The following is a 19,237-nucleotide window of genomic DNA, read 5'->3' on the forward strand; positions in this document are numbered from 1 at the left end:
AGAAGAAAAAAGAGAACATTTCCTGTTTGTAAATTCTCCTGTGATTCAAAAGTATTTGTGTGTCTTGTCTTTTCCTGATTCCTTGGACCTCCACTAATTTCCAGATGAACTTGCTTCAAAAGAAATTGTTTATTTAAAGCAGGGGTTAAAAGGCAAAGAGCATGAAATAGCCCTTTTACTAGAAGAAAGACAGGAAAACTTCCCACAGAGAATAATGGTGAATCGCATAGCATATATTAACAATTATCGTTCGATTTTGTAGTGAAATAACTGTTATTAATGTTAATCAATGACTTCCCTGTCACTAAATCTAATGGACATTTAATTTTTTTTATTTATTTAAGTGTTTATTTAGTTTTGAGATAGAGAAAGAGAGAGAGAGTGAACGTGATTGGGGTGGGGGTGGGGGCAAAGACAGAGGGAGACGCAGAATCCAAAGCAGGCTCTAGGCTCTGAGCTGTTAGCACAGAGCCTGACAGGGACATGGGACTCAAACTCACAAACTGCAAGATCATGAGCTGAGCTGAAGTCGGACGCTTAACCGACTGAGCCACCCAGGCCCCCTCGGGTGGGCATTTTAAATCTTTGATAGCTTACCTGATTTCACAGGTGATGGTATTTGAAAACCAGCTCTCTGAAACCTCACTCCTCTACCTTTCCTTCTGTCTCCCTGGCTCTTCCTTTTCATTCTCCTTTCTCCGACCTTACCTGTTAGAGTTCCTGAAAGCCAGATCTTCAGTCCCTTTGTCCCATTCTCAACTCTGTCCCTATTTAGTCCCATCCAGTCCCTGACTTTCTTTCTCTATACTAGTGTTTCTCAGGTATATATTTCAGTGCCAAACCTCTGGTCTCCAAATCCAGCATCTAAATATCTACTCAAGATCTCCCTTTGGAGAGATGACTATACCTCAAATTGAACAAAATAACAATAGAATTAATGACCACCTATAAAACTCACTCTCCCTCCAGTGTATTCTGTTTTATTGAACGATACTATCATGCACATAATTACTCAAGCCAGAGCCCTGGGAGTCATCTTAGATACCTCCTTCTCTCATAATCCATATTTCAAATATCTCCCTAAGTCAAGCAACACATAGTGAATTAATGTTAGGAATATTTTACATTTATAAACATACAGAGTTCTTAAAGTAAATATGTATTACATATTACATATTATCATTATTATATATAATATTGATATTATATATTTATATTTTATATATATATATATATATATATATATAATTTTTTTTTGCAGAGGTATGGAGTTTTTTCTGGGGGGTCCACACAACATTTATCTAAATGCTGTTAAGGGTAGAGGATTTTTATTATCCTTTTCTACCCTTTTGTATATCAGGGGAAAACTTTTAGTTTCCCAAGGGAGGATAGGGGCAACATCATAGGTGACATCTTAATTTTTTTTTTAACGTTTATTTATTTTTGAGAGACAGACAGATTATGAGCAGGACAGGGGCAGAGAGAGAGGGAGACACAGAATCCAAAGCAGGCTCCAGGCTCTGAGCTGTCAGCACAGATCCCGATGCAGGGCTCGAACCCACAAACCGTGAGATCATGACCTGAGCCGAAATCAGATGCTTAAGCGACTGAGCCACCCAGGCACCCCATAGATGACATCTTTTTTGTTAGCCAAGAGGGACAAGAAATATGAGCACTTTGGATACCAGTTAACACTTATATCCCATTTCTCATTTTTTTAAAGGAGTTTGTAACATAATAACCAAAGTCTAGAATTGGAGGGGAGCAGCAGGAAGTACGGTCTTTGGATAGTTAAAATACAGAAGAACTCCTGAGAAAGAATATTTCATTTTGTTGTAATTGCCTTCGTCTCCATTTCCCTTTGGGTGATAAACAAGCCAGGAAGTTCTGTATTCTTTCTTTACCTGGAATTAATAAAACTGAAGAGCGCTGGCCGCCATTCAGCTTGTCTGAGTCCAACCTTATTGGCAGGGCTCTGAACGCCCCAACATAGTGTTACAACACCGCTTCTATCAAAGTCAGTCTCTTTGGGTCACATGGGCAGCATATGTCTATGTGCTTACCTGTGTTCTGGGAAGAATAATTCTTTTTAGTAACTAGAACTTAGCTTCTATTGTGAGAAAGAGAGGTTCCAAATCAAACATGAAGAAAGTTTCTCTCCCCTAAAAGTCTGGATGCAGAGAGCACAGGATGACTACTCAGTTGTTAGGGATCCAGGCTGCTCCCATCTTCCCAGATGTGGACTTGACCTTTCAACCTTCACTTTTCTCCAACCCTCACTTAGCTACATTTAGCCATGAGGGTAAGGTCTAGCTAAGAGGATGTGAGGGGAAATGATGTTTGTTTACAGCTTCTGGCATGTGTCCCCAAAGGAGGACAATTTGCCTCTTCCTCCATGCTACTGCTTGGGAGGGTAGGAAATGTCATTGTTTCTGGCCCTCACAGGTCCAGCTAAAAGTCAGGACGTTTATTATAGAAAGGAGAACAGCAGCCTTTGGCACATGCATAGAAAACATCTATTCAGCCTGGGGATACAGATTGAAGGGTGAGGTAATCTTGGTTTGACTTCTGCTTTCAGCATCTGTACCTGTGTGAACTTGGGCAAGTTCAGATGTTCTTGTTTGTTTCTTCCTTCAATACTCCATGCAAAACTCCATTGTAGAATCCGTCAGGTCTCGTTGCAACCTACATTTGTGTTCCCCTGTGCTTCGTTCAGTGCCCAGCCCATGGCTTGCACTTCCTATTCTTGTAACGGTCATGGGAGACAGTAGATTCCCTATCTGTGTCACAACTATTTGCTCCTTTCCTTCTATTTTCACTGCTTTCATCATCCACTTTCTTTCTTTTGTGTACCATCTGTTTTCTCTTTGGATTAGGTATGCAGGATGCATGTATAATGCCCCTCTGGCACATTAATTCCATTCCACTGTTAACATGTTCCATTCCTTTATAAACCCCTCCCCCTCCCACTTTTTAAAACCTTATTAAGGTATATATAATTTACAAATCATAAAATTCACACATTTTAACTGTACAATTAAGTAATTTGGGGTAGTTTTACTGAGTTGTATAACCATCATCATGATCCAATTTTAGAATGTTGCAGAATATCTTCCTTACCCCAATAGAATCCCTTGTGCCCATTTACTCTTAAACACCATTTTTTAGAAACAAGAAAAGAAAAAGCAGCTTCCTACTTGAAATGGTAAGCCAGAATGTATTATATGCCTATTGAGAACTTAGTGACTGTCAGTGCTATGGAGACTTCTTATAGAATAAAATATAATACCTAATATCAAGGGGGAGCTAGTTGGCAAGATCAGACCTCCAAGACCACCATAAGAAGTATGTATCCTATTTCCAGCTTTTGTGAATAGGCCAGTAGTATAAGACTACAAAACTTATCGTGAACAGATTATCTGAATTTGGAAAAATCTCTCAGACCCCATACAGATATTTTTTTCTCCTTCCAGTTTTAAAACACCCTTTCTTAAACTGACTGACCATTGATAGTTTCCAGAAGTATGGGATTTTTCTAACATCTCTTCTCTAAATGTCATCTTAAATATGTACCTCCTTCTGTTTCCATCTATTTGTAACCAGAATCTAAATTATAGAATTTGCATCTTTCCAAGTAGGATCTAACTTGCTGTTCAATAAATACTTCTAATCCTAAATGCAAATTATGGCCACTGTAATTTTTCACTTTGGGATACTTATGGAAAAGAGTAGTGTTTATTAACTTTCCCTGAATTAAATGTAACCAGTAGCTATTTTGGCCTTCAGGTTGTTATTAATGATAATTAACTGTGGTGATGAAGAATTACTAATAGTTATGATCCTGAGGAGTAAAATGATGTATTTCAAAGAGCTCCCTGTACCTTTAGGTGTTGAGTAAAGCAATCCAGTCTTTTTTTTTTTTTTTTTCATCCAGGAAGACACAGGCACTGGCCATTCCCGGGTGCCAAGTGCAGATTACTCTTCTGCCTACCCCTTTCCTGTTCTCCTCTGGAGCTTTTCTCATGGCTAGCAGCTCAGCAGAGACACCTCACCTAGAGGAGACAGGTGATGTTAGGTTAAGAAATGCTTGTGTTAGCACTTGAACACATGCCTTCACCAGTTTTGGTTTATTTATTTTGAAAGGCAGAGAGCATGAGCAAGTGGGGGAAGGGCAGAGAGAGAGAGGGAGAGAGAAAGTCCCAAGCAGGCTCCACACCGGCAGCGCAGAGCCTGACACAGGGCTTGAACTCATGAACCAACAGATAGTGACCTGAGCGGAAGTTGGACACTTAACCGACTGAGCCACCAAGGAGCCCCAACCACCGGTTTTATTTTAGATGAAGGAAAATAGGGAAGACAAGTTGGAATGAGTCACCTTCTTTTCATCCTCTAGCAACACGAATTCCCAAGTGTGGGGGGGCTCTGAGCAAGGAGTCCTCTGTTGTCAGAACTATGACAGGCTTGGCTGCTCATACGACGGGGTGAAGAACTTGAGAAAGGATGAACTCGAATGCTGTGGTTCTTTACCTTGGCGGCATATGGGGCCAGCTGGGGAACCTTTTAAAAATGTTCAATGACCACCTTCAGAATGGTTAAATCAGTATATTTGGAAATGGGATTCAAGCATCAGATTTTTTTTTTTTTCTAAAGCTTGCCAAGTACTTCCAATATGCAGTCAAGGTCAAGAATTACTGGGCTAGTAATAGACCTCTCGTTTTTTTTCCCTCCAGTTTTATTGAGATATAATTGACATATAACATTGTATTAGCTTGAGGTGTACCACATAATGATTTGGTATATGCAAAGTGATTAAAAGAGTTAAGTTTTGTTAAACACCATCACTGGCCATCTCTTCTTGACATGCAAATAGCCATCAAGCAGCAGCCCCCGCCCCCCCAGGCTTATTTGTTCCTTGCAGTCACCTGAGATTCTTTTTTTAGTTTATTTATTTAAAGTCAAGTTACTTAACATACAGTATAGTATTGGTTTCAGGACCAGAACCCAGTGGTTCATCCCTTACATAGAAGACCCAGGGCCTGTCACCCATTTAGCCCATCCCCCACCCACCTCCCCTTCGGCACCCCTCTGTTTTTGTATTGAAGAGTCTCATGGTTTGCTTCCCTGTTTTTGTCTGATTTTTCCTTTCCTTCCCCTATGTTCATCTGTTGTGTTTCCTAAACTGCACATATGAGTGAAATAATATGATATTTGCCTTTCTCTGACTGCTTTCGCTTAGCATAATACATCCCAGTTCCATCCACATTGTTGCTAATGGCAAGATTTCATGATTTTTGACGCCAAGTAGTATTCCATTGTGTGTGTGTGTGTGTGTGTGTGTATGCTACATCTTCTTTATCCATTCATTAGTTGATGGCCATTTGGGCTCTTTCCATATTTTGGCTATTGTTGATAGCGCTGCTGTAAACATTGGGGTGCATGTGTCCCTTCAAATCAGCATTTTTGTATCCTTTGGATAAATACCTAGTAGCGCAATTGCTGGGTCATAGGGTAATTCTATTTTTAATTTTTTGAGGAACCTCCATACTTTTCCAGAGGGGCTGCACCAGTTTGTAGTCCCATCAACAGTGCAAAAGGCTTCCCCTTTCTCCACATCCTCACCAACATCTGTTACTTCCTGAGTTGTCAATGGTATTTCATTGTGCTTCTGATTTGTATTTCCCTGATGATGAGTGATGTTGAGAGTCTTCATGTGTCTGTTAGCCATCTGGATGTCTTCTTTGGAGAAGTGTCTCTTCGTGTCTTCTGACCATTTCTTTACTGGATTATTTGTCTTTTGGGTGTTGGGTTTGATAAGTTCTTTCTAGATTTTGGATACTAACCCCTTATCCATTATGCCATTTGCAAATATCTTCTCCCATTCCATCAGTTGCCTTTTAATTTTGTTGATTGTTTCCTTTGCCGTGCTGAGGCTTTTTGTCTTGATGAGGTCCCAGTAGTTCATTTTTGTTTTTGTTTCCCTTGCCTCTGGAGACATGTTTAGTAAGAAGTTGCTGTGGCTGAGGTCAAAGAGGTTGCTGCCTATTTTCTCCTCTAGGATTTTGATGGTTTCCTGTCTCACATTTAGGTCTTTCATCCATTTTAACTTTATTTTTGTGTATGAAATCACCTGAGATTAAACATCTTTTTTAATGTTTATTTATTTTTGAAGGAAAGAGAGAGCGTGAGCAGGGGAGGGGCAGAGAGAGAGGGAGACACAGAATCCGAAAGGGGCTCCAGGCTCTGAGCTGTCTGTGCAGAGCCCCACTCCAGGCTCCAACTCACAAGCCAAGAGATCATGACCTGAGCTGACGTCAGTCTCGCTTTAGCCGACTGAGCCACCCAGGCGCCCCAAGGAATCACCTGAGAGTTTAAAAAGGTGCTGATGCCTGGACCCGTTCCTTGAGATTCTGATTTAATTGGTTTGGGGTTGGGTTCTAGCAAGCATTAGCCTTCTTCAAAGGCTCTGCCAGTAATTCTAATGTGCAGTCAGGAGGAAGAACTGCTAATTGGACTGGGAATAAATATTTTAGTTTATAGCCAGCACTGAGGGGAACACGCTGTGTACCTGCTGGACAGAGTGCCAAGAGTTCAAGCAAGAATGTGAAAGGGAAGGTGTAAGCATAGGAAGAGAGAAACATGACGCGCTTCAAAGTGGGGGCCTATGGTCAATCCTTGTGCGTGGTGTGTGTGTGTGTGTGTGTGTGTGTGTGAATGATGTGTGTGACAAAGAAAGAGGGAGATTGCGAAAGGCAAATTTGTCCCCAACCAAGAGAAATAGGAGGGTAGAAGATAGAACTGAGTTGGCTTTTTTTTTTTTTATAGTCTATAATTTTGGACATTTGGCCAGCGTCTCTTCATCTGTGAGCAGAGTTGGTGCAGTTTTATTTGCATAAAGAATAGATGTGATCCAAGTTTTCCTGAAAAGGCTCCCTAATCCAAAAATGTGCCTCCTATTTCACCTTTCCCATCAACCACCGTGGCTGAAGAAGTCCCCCGAGTTAGAGCCTTTCTTTTGGGTTAAGCCAGGCCAGTAAATCAATGTGATATCCTCTGTTGGCTTTAGAGTTTAGCTTCATTTTTGTTGTCGAATGCATTTACGTCGACCTTGGCTTGGTAGGATATGAGTGAGAATTTAAAAAGAACCTTCTCTAGGCTTCACTCTGAAATTTCAGAATTGCCTGAGAAAGAAGGGAGTTGTCCCCAGAAAGGGAGTTTCCTCAGGTGACAGAAATAAGCCCTAACTTGAGGGAGGGGTCTAAAGACAATGGCAAGGTAAGGCGACCAGAGGCCAAGTACTTCCTTTACAATTAACTAATTGCTGCGGTTGTTATTTGCCCCGGTGAAAACCGTGAGGGTGTAGAAATGTTTTTATCCCTGTTTCCCAATTCAGAGTCAACTGACACGTTCATCTTTTAGTGCCTCAGGATGGAATCTAGGGTTTGGTTTGGAAATGTTCTGGCTTGGAGCAGAGCTCCTAATGGCTGTCCCCTGACGTGGTTTGTTTTTTGGGGTTTTTTTGTGTGTTTTTTTTGGACATTCTGTATTATTGTATTAGATCAGCATGTGGCTTGTTTTAGTTAAAAACAAAATCTGATTATGAGCCATTATTTGTTTAAATTACTGTAAGCAAGCACAGGAATTTATTTATTTGTAATCTAAGAGTTGATGATGCGGCTTGTGGTTTACTCAGAATTATTCTGAAACTTCTCTCCGCTCTGCCTTTTGGACTGCTGACCACTTCATTTATGAGGGGTATTTTCCTGCAACGGAAGTGAGTAGAACTTCTAGGCCCACCCGGTCCTTGCTACCTGTTGGGTCTGGTCTGCCTTCCAGGTGGGCTGGAAGTGATAGCTATCCAGGGCCCCTGACACCAGATCTCTCCCCTCCTCCTATCAGGGTGCCTTCGCTTGCCTTGGGGTGGTGTCAGTTTAAACTGCACCGGAAGGGTCAAACACACATCATGCGGCTAGAATGCAAGTTAGCTCATTGTATTATCTCGCACTCAAACAACTGGAGAGAGGCAATTTCCGAGGCAACAGGACCCAAATAGCGTGTCTTCATTTGGGGCTGGGAGTGCAATTAGTGGTTAGGGAGGGGAGGTGTTCAGTGACTTACTTTATACTATCTTAACCTATTCATCAGATGGGTCCAAGGTGTAAAAGCATCAAACAGAGAGAAAAAAAAAATCCATTTTTAGCAGGTTCCCCTCCCCGACTTAACCATCATTTCGATCTAATTAAGCTACAAAGAGGGTGGCGGTGTCACTTTCTTTCTTTCAGTTTGGTCCCCATGGAAAAGAAGAGCATGTTGTGAAATCATTTACACCTCCAGGAGTTTGGTGGAGTAGCCCCCCACATAACCCAGTTTATGGGAGTTGGTGTGAACAGGTCGTTTTCTTAAGGGGGTGGGGAAAGGTAAAGGCCTAAGGTTTTCGAGCGCGCACGGAGGGTCCCCAGCGCTCTACTCCAGGAGCAGGTGTAGGTGGGCACCAGGGAGACGCTGACGGCGCGGCGCAGGCCCTCAGGAGTCCCGACTCCGAGTGCCGGGGGAGCCGGCGGCAAGGCGGCGGCGGCCTCGCGGCCCCGGGCGCCTGCGCGGTAAACCCGCGGAGGGCCCCAGCCCTGGGTCGCTCTGCTCACGACCGTCCCGCCCCCGCTGGCGCGGCCGGGCGCCCCGTCGCTCCTGCTGCGCGCTCGCGGCGCGGGCGGGAGTGCTCGGGAGCTCGTTCTGCTTGTGCCGCGGAGCCCTGGCCGCGGCAGGTCCCGAAGCGCCGGAGGAGCGGCCTCACACCAGGGTGGGAAGAGTGGAAACGTGCGGCATTGACGCTCACCGAAATCAGGTCGTGAAACCCTACTAATTTGACCAGCGCCACAGAGACTGAATGAATACCTTTACCAGAAAGGGGTTTCTCGGCTGGGGGATGTAGCTCAGTGGTAGAGCGCGCGCTTCGCATGTGTGAGGTCCCGGGTTCAATCCCCGGCATCTCCAAACAGCCGTTGTCCCTTTTCTTTTCCTAGTACAGGAAACACTACACGTAGACCTTTTGCTCACAGAACAGTAGGGCGTCCAAGAACAATCTAACAGTGAGGCAGAGAAACAACAGCGAAGCCCAGGGAAACGGCCTTTTAAGTTGTAAGTAAAAGCGAAACCGGAAATTGCCCCGATACCTCTTTCTTTGTTTGCATAAAACCAGCTTTTGGGTATGGTTACCGAAGTTGCTTTGGGATCCTAACTTACACAGTTAGAAAGTAAAAGGAAAAGCGAAGTTGCATTGGCCGGGAATCGAACCCGGGCCTCCCGCGTGGCAGGCGAGAATTCTACCACTGAACCACCAATGCTCACAGGAGGAAGTGCTTCCCATACTCTAATAGAAGAGATATTTCCACGTGTGCGCTGATTCGCTTCTGTTTGTAATTATATGTTTATGTATTCAATATTAAATAAAGCAGTGGAATCTGTAATTAAATAATTATCATAAAATATTGGGAAAACATTCAGATTGACAAAAAATCCAATCCTATTAACTTCTGTTGAACTTTATTAAGTGATTCTTCTGAAGCTGATCGCGGTGAAGCAGGCAAATGGAAATTTTGTTATGTGTGTACAGGATTACACAGCTACCTAGCTGTCTCTTCGGACCTTTAGACGATTTGTAACAACTCCTCCCTATTTTTCTTCTGTTATAGTAGCTATTCAAACAACTACGTGTTCACATTTGTTAGGAACAAGGGGTAAGGAGCTAGGACCCTGGCCAAATTATAAGAGTAAATTAGAACGCTGTGACCTGACTTTGAAGCATTGGTGATTCTAGCCAAATGACCTAACTTCTCTAAACCGCTCTTTCTTTCATTGTGAATGACTTGATCATGGGCCCCTTTTCAACACTAATTGTATGAATCAGAGCCTCTACCCATAGGATACTATACATCAAGAATACTAGAGTGGCGTTGGAGAAAATCATAAAAGATTAATGACTAACCTAAGAACTCCCACATTAGGATTTATTTTTAAGAAGTTTTTACTGTGTGAATAGAGAGCAAAATTTGAAGATAAATACATCATGAAATTATGAAGACATAAAAGATATGAAGATGTTAGGGACTCAGTAAATTGAAACTGCAGTCCTAAGTCACTGGAAGAATGCAGTCAAATCATTTTTACCTCTGACAACCTCAGTTCTTTAAAATGAGAGAACTAGAACTGGATAGAGATGTGTGTTGTTGTTTTTTTTAAATTGCATCCTGAAAGGGCTCTAACTTGCCAGGAGAGCCTCATGGCCATTGTCTGTTGGGGCCCCACCTTCTTTGCCCAGTCCCATCACTTCCACTAGACGTTTTTTTAAAAATACCTTATTTATAAGTAACCTCTGTACCCAAGGTGGGGCTGGAACTCACAACATTGAGATCAAGAGTGGAGGGCTCCACTGACTGAGCCAGCCAAGCACCCCTCCACCAGGCCATTTTTAAACTCTCCCATTTATTTGCGTTTGTTTGATGGGTTACAAGTCTGAAACAAAAGATTTTGAAAAGCCCTGATCTAACTACATTCCTTCAAACTCCAAAATGTTCTGATTCAAAATTTAAAACAGTCTAAAAAACTTAAACACTACCAAGAGTTTAAAGAGAAAGAAGGATCAAATGAGAAATACAGCCTAGTGACAAATATTAGTGACCTATCAAAGACCATACTACATTTTTTTTTCCTTACTGCAAGTCCATGTGAGTCAGCCTAGCCCTAGGAACAAATGTGGTGCTGTAAGCCAGTTATTCCATTTTCCTTTCCAAACATTGGTCTCAGATGGGTTTGTGACCCTTCCTGCCAAAGACAGTGCAGTATAGACATAACCGAGGGGGCTTCTGGGAAAGATGGTATGGAAGCTCTCTTTTGCCTTTTCTTTCCTGCTTGTAACACTGCCATATGAGGTGTAATACTTGGAGCTGCCCTACCCATTTTGTGACTTGAAGAAAGACTGAGGATGACCCAGAAGAAAGAGACATCGTGGGATTTTCTCCATCCAGTCTTAGGTAAGGTAATTAAAGATCTTTATTGTTTAAACCCATTTGTGGTGGGCACTTTGTTATACACAGCCAAAAGCATTCTGTGTGTGTGTGTGTGTGTGTGTGTGTGTGTGTGTGTGTGTGTTTAGCAGTTCATTTATTTCTGATAGAAGTCTGGTACAAGTATTCTATTCTGTGGCAAACTGATACGTTGAGATTAGGGTGAGGCTAACTCTCCCCCTCATCTCTGTCACAGTGGTAAGTATGTGAAACAGATCTAGCCAGATATTTCCCTTTGTCATGGTGGTGTTCTTTTTTTTTTTTTTTTTTTAATTAGGTTTATATATTTATTTTGAGAGAGACAGAGAGAGAAGAGAGAGAGAGAGCAGGGGAGAGGCAGTCAGAGAGGGAGAGAGAACCCCAAGCAGGATCTGCACCAACTGTGAGATCCTGACCTGAGCCCAAATCAAGAGTCAGATGCTTAATCAACTGAGCCACCCAGGCACCCCACCTGTGTTTAACTTAGAGATGGATATGTGGCCATAAGAGGGATGAAAGAACTTTCCAGAACTTACCAGAACTTTCTTTCCAGAGATATAAACAAAAACTGTCTTTCTGTTGGGTGAGCAAACAGATTGAGTATATAGCTAGTTTTGCTGATGCCATCTTGCTTGAGAGAGAGAGAGAAACATCCCCAATATGACGCTGAGCCCCTAAAAGCAACCATGCTTAAATAGAACAAAATCTAGATTTTGTGTTTATGTGAGTCAGTAACTTGTCTTTGGAAAATGAGCTATCTTTTTTTTTTTTTAAGTCAGTTTGAGTAGTACTTATATTGCTTGCATCGAGACAACAAAAATTGAGAAACAGTTTTACCCAAAACATAGTAAATATAGAGAACTTATTACCCTTGAATGTGATATAGGCTGAAAATATGAAAGTTTAAGAAAAATGTAAAGAATGTATCTGTGGTAGAATTACAAAAAAAACTATTTAAGACCATGAAAAAGTTTGTAGGACTTATTCCAAGTTGTTTAGATAAAGGTAATTCTGTGGCAAGGAAAGCCACTGAAGATTTTTTGAGCAAGAGGAGAATCAAAGCATTAAATTTTTTTTAAATGTTTATTTACTTTTGAGAGAGAGAGAGAGAGAATGGGGGAGGGTCAGAGAGAGAGAGGGAGACACAGAATCTGAAGCAGGCTCCAGGCTCTGAGCTGTCAGCACCAGAACCCAACGTGGGGCTTGAATTCACGAACCGTGAGATCATGACCTGAGCCGAAGTCGGACGCTTAACCAACTGAGCCACCCAGGTACCCCAGAGTCAAAGCTTTTGAAGGGATCATCTGGTAACAATGTGCCAGAGAAGTAGAAGTAAGAGAAACCAGAAGTCAGGAAATTCATGCAGGAGGTGATTACAGTGTAATCGGAGCAGCAGTGAGGTCTGAAGTAGGAGGAAGGCTGTTGCTTGAGGTTCATGGCCAGGTAGAAGGATGGGAAAAAGAAATCTAGTTTAAGTGACTGGGAGAATAGTGGTATCTTGTCAGGTCTGGCAGAAAACTGACTGGAAGGAAAAGGGTGGAGTAAAGTGTTTGCTTCCGGAAATATACACTCTGAGGTAAGTAGGGTGAAATGCCTCCTGGGCAGTTGACCTCTAGATCTAGAGAAATCAAGACTACAAAGGTGGAGTCGGGGGCAACAACACAGAAGTAAAAGGTAAGTATTTGAAAGTGGAGGAAATCACAGAGAGAGGAGAGCTGAAGGCCAAGCCTTGAGAAGGTCTGTTTTAGGGAGTGGTAGGAGTTGAGGAGCCAGAGGTGGAGAAGCAAGGGAGTGGGTTGTCATGGAATCGGTGGAGACAGGGCTTCTTCAGGCAGGCAGAACTTCCTCTTGCTAATTCTGAGTCACATCATGACACAGGTCACGTCAGGACAAATACGTGTATCGTTGCGTTTCATTGCAATGCTCTGTGTTAATCCTGTTCCACATCGGAGGTGCTGTGGAAGCAGTGATTTCGTGACTGGTATGGTTAAGCACGGAAAGATCACAGATGGCCGACGGTGTCTTTTGGGTAGCACACACCAGCACTTCCTAGTCTGCGGAGCCACCATGCTCTGGTGAGTGGCCCTTTCTGAGGCTGGCAGAGAGGAGAAAGCGAGGAGTGCCGTGGAATGTTACCCAATCATTTCTCTCAGGAAACCTGTCATTGTGACAGCCCGATGGGGCAGGCAGGGGCTTGTCATTTGCATCATAGCTCTTGGAACTCTTGCTCGAGGCACCCTATCCCTGGTTGGTGTTGGCTCACCATGGAAATGTGGCCAGGCTTATATCATCTGAAGAAAGCAAACCATTAAGAAACAGAAATAGTTCATTTAATACATAGCCACCAAAGCAATGCTTTTTTTTTTTTTTTTTTTTTTTTTTAAACTTGTGAGTGATTGTATTGATTTAATACACACAGCTTATTTCTGTCCCAGGTTACAAACTAGCCCTGGGGAAATGGTGGAGCCAGTCATTTGGATTGCCCTTTACTGGCTGGGAATTAAATCATTACTTATTCCATTTTAGAATCACAAGTAGTACCCCAAGGCCTACTTTCCTAAGGATTAAAATCAAGGCATGGAAATGAAGAATCCAGGTGTAATTCTCAGATGCATGCAGATGTTGAGAATGCAGCAATTTTTCCTGGAAAGCTGTCACTGCAAAATCATCCTGCTCATGATAGGCTCATTCCTAGTTCTGCAGCATGTCTAATTAGTCAACAAGTCGGATTTTCTTCTTTTAAAACAGCGCTGAATCTTGCTCTTCCTCCTCAGGCCCGTCCCTCTGGACTACTGCAGATCCTTATCAGCTCACCCCCTGGGTTACCTGGGAAACCCCTGCTTCCCTCCCCCCACCCCCATAATTGCTGCTGGTTGAATTTTCTCCCTCCCTCTCCTATTCCTTCCCTCCTTCCCTCTCCTACTTCTTCCCTCCCTCCTTCCTTCTTCTGCTTCTAATTTCCTTAATTTTTCAAAAATTTAATCATTTTTATTGCTGGTTCAAAATTGACTTAATTTCGAATTCATATGGAGTCTTCAGGGTGGAGGATATATGGGTATGAATTCTTTATCCTTCTCTCGACACTCATTTCTGATGCAGCATTTATTCAACCCCTCTTGAGCTGTGGCACTCGGCCACCCACCATCTAATGGAAGTATATATACATATATATATATATATGTATATATATGTATATATACATATTCTTTTCATAGGTAATCCATGCATATGGTGCAAAATTCAAAAAGCATAAGAGTATGCGTTAAAAAGCTTGTCTTCATCCCACCCTCCACCCCTTACCCCCCATTTTCTGGGTTCCATTTCTTAGAGGTGACCCACTGCCATCAGTTTTTTGTATTTCCCTGCACAGAAATCGTATGTAGATACAAATTGCATTTAGCTTTTTTGCACAAAAGGTACACACCATACCTACTGTTGTGACTGTTGCCTTTTTTCTTTCTTTCTTTTTTTCTTTCTTTTTTTCTTTCTTTCTTTCTTTCTTTCTTTCTTTCTTTCTTTCTTTCTTTCTTTCTTTTTCTTTCTCTCTCTCTCTCTCTTTCTTTCTTTCTTCTTTCTTTCTCTTTTTTTTAAGATAGATAGCAGCAAATTTTTCTTCTATACAAGTGGAGCTACCTCTTTCTTTTTAATAGTTCTATGTTTCTATATAACTGCACTCTACTGGCTAAAAAGTAAAACATTATTTATTCCGTCTCATAATCACAAATAGTGCTCCGGGCCAGGTTTCCTAAAGATTTAGAATCAAAGCTTGTAAATGAAGACTCCAGCTCTAATGCTAAAATGTATGAGGATGATGAAAATGTCCATTGCATGAAGGTACTGGAATTACCTTAACCAGTTCCTTAGCCAAGGACATATAGTCTTCTGATCTTTTGCTAGTGGAAACAACACTGCAGTGAGTATCTTTGAACAAATGCCATTTTGCTCATGTATGAAATATCTGCAGGATAGATTCTTAGAAGTGCAACTGCTAAGCCCTAGAGTGAGTACATTTTAAATTTTGATACATATTATGGAATTATTCCCAGGAGAGGTCTCTCTTTTTTTTTTTTTTAAACATTGTTTTCATTTTATCATTCTGCTCACAAACTTCAGTGGATCCTAATTCCAACCACATTTTTTAAACGTTGCCAAATTCAGGGCGAGCTTCATAGATGTGCAACCTGTACATTTGCACAAGGTCTTGCACTTAGTTGATTGGCACTTAGCTGAATGCTTAGCTGTCGTCCTGTTGTAATTCTTAAGTTTTGAACAAGGGACTATGCGTTTTCATCTGGCACGGAAGATTAAATAGCCAGTCCTAGCTGATTCACCAGACACCCCAATTCCCAGGGCCATTTTCACTATGGCAACATTCTTGCTGCCCTCTGTCATGCACAAAACACAGCATGCTCATTCCTCATGATGATGGCTTTGTTGCTTTCTCCACCCTGTACATTTCCCTTCTGTCTGCATGTTTCCAAAGGTCATTTCAGCTTCAGCTCCATTTGGGAAACCTAATTCAACTATTCCAACCATCTTGTACTTTCCTTTTTCTGTCTGATCCAAAGCTCTGCCTCTTCAACCCTGTACCTTGCTGCTTATCAGTTCTGATTCTGTCCCTCAAATCCCCTTCATAGTAGGAGAGTCACTTATTTTCTCTGGGTCTCGGTTTCCTTGGTCTAAAGTGAAGATATTGTTCTAGATCACCAAGATTCTTCTCAGTAGTAATCATCTGTGAACTTTTTATATTGCTTTGAAAGATGCTGAGTTTGAGGTTTTAGACAAGATATACAAGTTTGACTAGGTGAAAACACATAGTTGGATTCTAAGAGAGGTCGTAGCAGAGTAAAGGAGCACTAGATTATAAAGTAATACATTTGGATGGAGAAGACATTTTCTCATGAAATTTTTTAAAAGTTACTAAAGAAATTCAAGTTAAAAAAGGAGATCTCTCTTTGGACCCACTAGACTAGACAATATGTTAAAGCTGCATGATGCTGAATATGGGCAGGGACATGGGACATTTGACCCTGTGCATCACTGGCGGGCTTGTGGATGGGAGCTGCCATTTCAGAGAGCAGCTGGTACCATTTGGACACATTATGTTTGCGTATAAACCATGAACTCGTATTTCCATTTGGGAATACTTATATAAGTAAATTCTTATGTAGGTCAAATAATTTCTTGTAGAAGTCAATACAAGGACTTATACCAGGATGTTCATTGTGTGTTATTTGTGGAAGCAACCCAAGTGTTCTGTAGGAGAGTGGACAGATTGGGGCACCCGGGTGGCTCAGTCAGCTGAGCATCTGACTTCGGCTCAGGTCATGATCTCACCGCTCGTGAGATCGAGCTCCGCATCAGGCTCTGTGCTGACAGCTTAGAGCCTGGAGCCTGCTTCAGATCTGTGTCTCCCTCTCTCTCTGCCCCCCCCCCCCATACTCTGTGTCTGTCTCTGTCTTTCAAAAATAAACATTAAAAAAAAAAATTAAAGGAGAGTGGACAGATCAATGGTAAAGGTGCACACCATGACTTGTATCCAGCATGTGGAAGGAGTAGATTAAGATGTAACACAGAGCAGAGAACAAACTGAGGGCTGCTGGAGGGGAGGGGCATCGGATGGGTTAAATGGGTGATGACCATTAAGGAGGGCACTTGTTGGGATGAGCACTGGGGGTTATATGTAAGAGGTGAATCACTGGGTTCTACTTCTGAAGCCAAGACTACACTGTATGTTAACTAACTTGAATTTAAATTAAAAAAAAAAAGAGAGAGAGAGAGAGTGAGAAAAAAGAAAAAAGATGCATCAAGGAGCAACATGGATGCTGTCAAAAACATGGTACCTAGTGAATAATATAAGGTACAAAATGAGATATGATAGTATAATTTACATACCTTTAAAACGGTGAACTCGAAACAATACATGCTTTGTAAGGTCACATGTAAACAAAAAGATGTATGTTAAGCACAATACGGTGATGCCTTCTAGGGAGGCAAAGGGAAGAAGAGAGGGGTGTGGGGGTAAGCGTGAATAAATAAAAGAACAAAGATATATGGCCCAATGATAATAGTGTGTCATAAACAGAGAAGGATGATTAGCTCAATTTTAGACAAATGAGCTCCTCCAACTAAAAATATGAAAGCTAAAAAATAAAGCATATAAACTATGAAAATGCAAACAGCACAGAAAGGTATAAAATCAAAAGTTAAATTCTTCTTCCATTCTAGAATATTTTTCTTCCTCGTTTCCTGAAATTAGTTCTTAAAGTTTTCAGCCATTAGTAATTTCTGGTTTAACCTATCTTTCTCTGCTCCATTTCAACACAGGCAGATCTACCCTTTAATAATGACAGAGTCCTCCATGGTACAGAGACATAGCATAATTTAATCAATCACTTCTTGATGGACCGTGTTTACTAGAATGTTTCTCATTTTCTCATTGATTTTTCAGAGTATTTGTATATTAACAAACCTCATTTGGATTTTCATTTTCTGAGCTCCTGCAATATTTCTAGTCCCTATCAAGATTTAGCCCTTAAATATTTATTATTTATGTTTTTTACTGTTATTCCTGCCTTCCTAATATGTTGTATTTGTGGTCAGAGAAACTTTCATGTAGTTGTTTTGTTAGCTTTCGTGATTGTGTTTCAGCCGTCCCTATCACAATATTGGATATAAAGGCAGGGTTCAGATATTCTTTTTAAAAAAGTTTTTATGTGTGTTTATTTATTTTGGGGGAGAGAGGGAGAGAGAGCACAAGCAGGGGAGGGGCAGAGAGAGGGGAGAGGGAGAATCCCAAGCAGGCCCTGCACTGTCAGTGCAGAGTCCGATGCAGGGCTCAATCCTGCAAACCACAAGATCATGACCTGAACTGAAATCAAGAGCCAGATGCTTGACCAACTGAGCCACCTAGTGCCCCAGTGTCCAGATATTCTGATTGACATTAGGAATTGTATATGCAAAGTAACCTATCAAGAATCATCAATATACGTGAATAGTAATCAAAATTTCTTTGATAGAAAACTCCAACTGAGGCCTGGAAATATTTAAAAACAATCTCTCTCTCTTTCTTTCTCCCTTTCCCTCACCCCCTTCTCTTTCTCATATCCTATAATAATAGCACTGAGCATACTACAAAATTGCAAAATTATTCCAATACTGTAATAGAAAACGTGTAACTTTTGGTATAATTTATATATCAAATATTGTGTGTTGAATTGTTTTCCTCAGAATTCATATGTGTAAGTACTAACCCCTGGTAGCTGTGAATGTGACCTTTTTTTTTTTTTTTTAATAGGGTCTTTGGAGGTGATTGGGATGAGGTCATGGGGGGGGGGCCCTAATTCCATAAGATTGGGTCCTTATAAAAAAGGGAGATTTGGATGCAGGAACAGACACACAGATACACAGACACACACAGAAGACTATATGGAAGGCAGGGATGGGGCAATACTTCCACAAGCCAGGAACACTAAAGATTGGCAGCAAACCTCCAGAAGCTAGGAAAGAAGCATAAAACAGACTCTCCCTCACAACCCTCATAAGGACCAATCCTACCAATACCGTGATCTTGGACTTACAGCCTCCAGAACTGTGAAACAACACATTTCTGTTGTTCAAGCCGTACAATTTGTAGTACTTTGTTGCTACAGTCCTGGCAAAGGAAAACATCAGGTTATCAGGAAGACGAAACTCAGCAGTTAAAATTCTACAATATTAATTTTTTAGCTTGGCAGAAACCAGTGTATTTGTTTATTAATAACAGTAACATCATTCTTAATGTGAATTCTTGCCTTAATAGGCTCCTATGATTTAAGTAACATAAAGCTAGACCAGACAGTTTTCTGATGCCAGAAAGTCAAGAAACTATTCAACATGAATAGGAAGGAAAGAAAACTGAATTCCACAAATAAACTCTTTTACAAAGGTAACATCTTGGCTACCAGAGCTTTAATTTAAGGAAGCTTAGTAAAAGTACTTCAATCATTTAAGCAAATACTAGTTCCCTAAAGAAATTACAATGTAGCTTCTTTAGGAAGACTTATAGATGATAAAATAATTGACAACCACTTGTGTAAGAAGAACATTCCCTTCAGACAAGTTTTTAGAATTATTCCCAATCTAAATGTTTCTAGTGCTATTTTCATGATTATTTTAGGGGTTAGACACATTAAATATAATTTGTGGACATGAAAGTTGCC

General features: G+C 41.3%; 1 protein-coding gene and 2 non-coding genes across 4 annotated transcripts in view; 2 read left to right on the forward strand and 1 right to left on the reverse strand.

Annotated features, from left to right (window-relative positions):
• Positions 1-19,237, forward strand: part of GPD2 (glycerol-3-phosphate dehydrogenase 2) — a 228,675-nt gene that overhangs the window by 39,380 nt on the left and 170,058 nt on the right. The window contains exons 4-5 of one of the 2 annotated variants that reach the window (XM_042994465.1): positions 9,023-9,132; positions 10,923-11,024. The exons of the other annotated variant lie outside the window; for it this stretch is intronic. The gene's annotated coding sequence lies outside the window, so the exon portion shown is untranslated. The remainder of the gene's footprint in view (positions 1-9,022; positions 9,133-10,922; positions 11,025-19,237) is intronic. 2 annotated transcript variants of the gene reach the window in all.
• On the forward strand, positions 8,917-8,988 carry TRNAA-CGC. The gene has a single exon. It is a non-coding gene; the product is annotated as a tRNA-Ala (tRNA).
• Positions 9,268-9,338, reverse strand: TRNAG-GCC. Its single transcript has one exon. It is a non-coding gene; the product is annotated as a tRNA-Gly (tRNA).

Source organism: Panthera tigris, chromosome C1, assembly GCF_018350195.1.
Source record: "Panthera tigris isolate Pti1 chromosome C1, P.tigris_Pti1_mat1.1, whole genome shotgun sequence".
In the NCBI taxonomy this organism is placed as follows: Eukaryota; Metazoa; Chordata; class Mammalia; order Carnivora; family Felidae; genus Panthera; species Panthera tigris.